Here is a 6,000-nt window from a genome sequence, read left to right on the forward strand (position 1 = left end):
ACCCTGCCTCTCACAAGGCACCACCTGCTCACCACTGCTGAACACAAGCTTTTCTCAATGTCCCCTCTGGGGATTTGTGAAAAGTTTGGTCTTTCGATCCTCATTAAATGATACTCTAATCAAAATGATTTACATGACTGTATTATAGACCAGAGAGTATATGAGTTGTTGTTCTGACCCTACATTTGCCTAGCTGTTCACCAATTCCATTTCACCTTCTCCCCAGGCATAAGAATCAACTACATTCCCCAGCCATCCTTGTAGACAGCTGAGGCTGGGAGCCTGAATTCCAGCCAATGGGAATTGAGCAGGAGGGATATCTGCAACTTCCAGGACTGGCTCATAGAAACCTCCCATTCCATACCCTCTAGGTACTTTCCCTTCATACATGGCAATGTTGAAAACCACTGAGTCCCCCAAAACACACTTCCAATTTAACTGCAAAAAAAAAAAAAAAAGAGCTTTTTAAAGATTATTACTGAAAAATGAGTTCAGCTTTAAAATAAAGATAATGCTTGGCACAAGTTTACAGAACATCTCATTGTCTTAAGGTATGGATGACAGCCAGGTTCCCATTTTCTAGGTAAAAGAAAACCAGAGGAGATAGAGTGACATTTCCAAAATAACCAAACTCAGATCCAAAAGGACAAGGAAAGGTCTTGTGATCCTAAACCTAGTGCACTTTCTCAAAACCAGTGCTGCCCTTTGAGCTCTTGATGAAAGCTCTTATAGCCACTTCTCATAGAGAGCAAAATCAGGTCAACTTTGTTTGCCATCAGGCAGCTGTAGTAGAGAGCATCCCTACTTGATTTCAGGGTCAATTCATAATTTGTATAGAGAACTCAAGAAGTTGGGAGTCTCCTACCTCCCCCTAAAAATGGATAAGGCCCTACTTCAGATTCTGATGTACATTTTCAAGTACCATGCCTTCTTCAAAATCATCTGCCTTGATTTGAGATCCTGAATTCCAAACTCTGACTCTCAAATCATCTCAAACTTGCTTCTGACTAACCCTCTGATTCCAAAGCTATTTCACTTCACTTCACCAAGTGTCCTGAGTTGAAATGACCAGTTTTTAAATCACTCTTCTCACGTGAGAGGTCAGAACAAAGGTAGGCAACCAAGTTCATTTGGCTGAGAACGGGGAGAATGATGGTAGTTGTGTTTGTTCCCTGATTCTAGACCAGAAGAACGTCCTTCCTTCTGTCACTAATTTCGTGCTTTCTATAAAACTTCCACTGGCAAAGGATTAGATGTTGGTTTGTTTTGTTTCGTGGGCCTTTTTCTGGTACTGTTAGCATAACAATTTACAGCTGGGGTTGCTGCATTCCCAGCCCTTGCAGTGTGACTGTGTATACAAGCATAAATACGCCCAGAGACAAGGGAGATATGTCCAATTATTTTATTGCATTATTTTACAATGTACATCATGTCTCCCCAGGCATTGAAAATAGCCCAAGTAAAATGCAAATAAAGATAAATCCTGTGATCATCAAAACAAGGACCAAACCCAAAATATGCCTTTGGTTTGTGGTCAAATATGTTCGGGTAAAAGGCTTTTTTTTTTTTTTTTTCATCTTAAGTCTGTTTCTTTTACCTTATATTTAAATTAATTACACATGGAAATATTTCTACAATGAGATATGGTGATGGTTTCCTGAGAACAAAGCACAGTGGAAAATCCTAGATTTATTTGGGGACACATTTGATTCAAAATTATGCCATCTTTTATGTAGTTATAAGCCTGAAATCTAACAACAACAACACATTGCATGTGGTAATTTTCACTGTCAATCCTGTTTTCTCTTGCTCAGAAAAGAAAGAAAGAAAGGAAAGGAAAAGAAAAGGAAAGGAAATCATTACAGTGATGATATAAAGAAATTTAAGAAAATTATTATACGATCCAGGAAACTGGCCTTACTAGTCAGTCTCCTTTTTTATATGTTATATTATTTAGCATTTATTAAACATCCTTAGCTCACAATATGTTAGTTATAATATAAGAAAGAAATAAACAGTTTCACTTCTAAGTGGATTACAAGTACCTACTTTATGCTGTGTAAATAGATTTCTAAAAGTATCGGGTCTCACTTTGAAATGCTGACTTGAGCCAGATATGAGGTGAACATTCATTTCTAGTAGACAATTCAATTTACCCCACAAAACTTGGCTCTCCCAGAAAAGATGTTCAGAGAGTCAGCCTGGACACTGAACAAATGGGAAATGGTCGAAATATTTCACTGGTACATCTCCTTAATTACTATAAGCAATAAAGAAAAGAGTAAGAATTGCTAGACACGTCAAAGACAGTACAAGGGCAATAAGGAAGGGTTGAATAAATGCATGAAGGTACGAATTAATAGTTGCCAGAAAATAAATGGATTCTTGCAACTGGGTAGATCCAAGTTTGAACTATTACCAAATGTGGTCATAGATGGAGAGAGGTCTGAGGAAATTTTCTACAAAGACCATGTCGAAGGGAAGGAACTGAACTCTGAGAGACGGCATCCGTACAGAGGTCTCATAAGTCTAAATAAATTTCTTCTTACAAAGCACACCTACTATTCTGCCCTCCATTATTGCTCAGAATGACATTCTGGGCAAATAAGTTTTCACAGGGGCGCCTGGGTGGCTCAGTCGTTAAGCGTCTGCCTTCGGCTCAGGTCATGGTCCCAGGGTCCTGGGATCGAGTCCCACATCGGGCTCCCCGCTCAGCGGGAAGCCTGCTTCTCCCTCTCCCACTCCCCCTGCTTGTGTTCCCTCTCTCGCTGTATCTCTCTGTCAAATAAATAAAATCTTAAAAAAAATAAATAAAAAAATAAGTTTTCACAGAGCAAAGTAGAAGACGTGTAGGTCTGAAGAAGGGGTGAGATTTGGTGAGTGTCACCATCAGAAACATCCATTAGACCACAATGAGATACACCCCTCCACACTCATTAAGATGGCTAGTATTAAAAAATTAAAAAAAAAAAAAAAGAAAAAAGAAACAAACTAACAAGTGCTGGCAAGGATGTGGAGAAATTGGAACATTATGCATTGCTTGTGCATTGCCTTTAGAAATGTAAAATGATGTAGCTACTGTGGAAAAGCATATTGCCAAGTACTTAAAAAATTACACATAAAATTACCACACAATCCAGCAATTCCACTTGGGGTATGAACCCAAGAGAAGTGAACAGATATTTGTACACCCATGTTCAAGGCTGCATCATTCACAATAGACATAAGGTGAATGCAGCCCAAGTATCCATCAATAGATGAATAAACAAACTGTGGCACGTACACACAGTGGAATATTATTATGCTTTAAAGGGAAGGAAATTCTGAGACATACTCTAACGTGGATGAAACCTGAAGACAGTCTCCTAAGTGCAATAAGCCAATCACAAAAGGACACATACTGTATGATTTCTCTCCTATGAGGTACCAAGGGTAGTCAGATTCACAGAGACAGAAAGTAGAAGGGTAGATTGCAGGAGCTGGGGGCAGAGGAGGGAGGAATGGTGAGCTAGCGTTTAATAGGTACTGAGCTTTATTTAGGGAAGATGAAGAAGCTCTAGAGATGGATGGTGGTAACAGTTGCACAAGACTGCGAATATCTTTAATGCCACAAAAACCGTACACTCAAAAACGGTTAAGATCATAAATTTTGAGTTATGTATATTGTATCATAATAGAATTATAGAGCTAAAACCATGAGGGCAGAATTCTAATAGTGCAACCAAATGCTACTCCAGAAACATCCAAAAAGTAGGATTTGGTGACTTATAAGTGTCTGTCCCCCCTGAATATTTCTGAATTTTCCTTTTGGGTTAACACTTTCTCTCTTTGGCTATACTTACTAACAGAAAAACTCAAACTCTAATGCCTTGTGTGCTGATCTTTAAGAAGAAGGAAAATGGGAGACTGTCTTCAAGTACAAAGCAAGAAAGGGAGAGGTAGAAAGTGCTGAAGGAATCCGTAGTCGCTATATGACCACGAAGGAAAGGAAAACTTAAGACCGGAGTACTGGGGAGAGTACTAAGAGAAAGTACTGGATTACAGTACGTTTTACATGATTTTTCAATCACCATTCAGGTACAGCCTACAAGAGACTAAAGCTTAAATGATTAAGAAAAATAGAGTCAGGAGGAATGAAAAGGACACTGAAGAAGCACAATATGAAACTAAATGATCATAGCTCCACCATAGTTATCACAGACCCACTAGCTCTTTATTTTATCGTGGTTATGGCGTTCTCCTACAGTATTTAGATGCATTTGTGCAGATCTTCCCTGCTAGGTTTGAAATTCTTAGCTATCAGGTAGTAGCCACTCAACAAACATATACTGAAGAAATACGTGACAAATAAATAAATACACAAATACACTAATACCAGCTGGAATTCAATTCAATCCAGGAAATCTTTTAAGTGCCTGTGATAATGCTGTGAATACCCTTCCCCAGGAATTATAGTGAATCAGGAGAGTCAACCACGTAAATAATCAATCGTGGCTGACTGTGATAAATATGTAATAGGATTTAGGGAGAGTTAAAAAAAAGGGAGGGGGGAACACAGAAGTCTTCTGGAAGAGGTTAGATTTCAATGGGCCTTTGAAAGGTGGTAAGTCTGGAATTCCAGAAAGAGAGAAAACCAAGTGTGCTTGGAGCACAAAAGCAGGAAAAATGCAACCTGTATTTGGAAAATAGCAAATGCAGTTTTTAGTTCTGTAGGATCAAGAATGTATGACTGCAGGTCTTGTGGGAGTTTGGGGAAAATTGTAAAAGACAATGCAAGCTTGAGGGACTGCATATGATTTTCCATAGAATGGGAGATGATTGAAGGCTTTTGAGTAGAAAACAGACTTGGTAAGGTTTATGTTTGGAGGGGATTATGGATTTGCAAGGGAGAATGACTGCAGCAACAGAGCACAATGAGGAGGATATTGCAAACAGCCAGAAGAAACATCACACAGGACTCAATTAAGGCAGGGGCTGTAGAGATGGGGATGTATAGAAGAGAGTTCTGCAGTTGTCTTCTGATTGGTTTTGGAACTTTGAGAAACAGAAATATATTGAGCATGACCACCTGGTCAAGTGAGATATAAAGTATCCAAGAGGAAAAGTTTGGAATGGTATTTTTTTTTTTTAATCATGTAACCATCCCACTCTCAGGAAATCACCACAGTGTTCCCACCCCCTGACCCTGGTCTTCCGCTGCTTCTTTTTTTTTTTTTCTGTCATATTGTTTCTGCACTGATATTATATAAGCACTCATCAGTTTATCAACACTGTTTTTCTAGGAGAACACAACCCATTCACACTGCTCAGAAATCTGTGTCCCTTGCTTTAGTCCTGAGAACATCAACCAGGACAGTGTTTGTGGTGCTAAGGGGGCAGGGCACAAGATTGATGGGGAATGGAAACAGGTCACCTACAGAAGGAAAGAAGCTTGGAGAAAAGAATTTTAATAGTGGGTCAGAAGAATCCTATTTGGATTCTTTCCCTGAACCTCATTTTCCTCATCTGTAAACACTTACTGTCTTCCCCTCAGAGGTAATTTCAAGCAAGACTTTTGTTAGAGTGTTCTATAAAATTAAAAATGAAGAAGACCTGTAAGTGGTTATTTTCATTGTTATAAGAGGGAGTCATGAAGGTTTCTAAAAGGTCTTCATGTGGAAGAGACATGAGGATTTTCATATCCTCTTAGAAGACACAGGTAAGACCAGAGGCTTTGAAGTCAACATTCAAATGTTAGCATGTCAAGACTACTGCTCTGAAAATGGTGGGGTTCTAAGCCATAGTTAGTGCTCTGATGTGGACCTAGTAAAGCATCGCAGACTCTAGGCTGGTGGGACTGAGGCATCAAATGGGGAATTGGACTATGTGTTTCTTAGCCTCCCCTCTGTTCTATAATTCTAAGAAATACTTCTCTCTTGTGATGACTGAGCAATGCTAGATATCATTTTATTTATTTATTTATTTATTTATTTATTTATTTATTTATTTATTTATTTATTT

Source organism: Mirounga leonina, unplaced genomic scaffold (assembly GCF_011800145.1).
Source record: "Mirounga leonina isolate KUSES-001 unplaced genomic scaffold, KU_Mleo_1.0 Mir_224, whole genome shotgun sequence".
NCBI classification, from domain to species: domain Eukaryota; kingdom Metazoa; phylum Chordata; class Mammalia; order Carnivora; family Phocidae; genus Mirounga; species Mirounga leonina.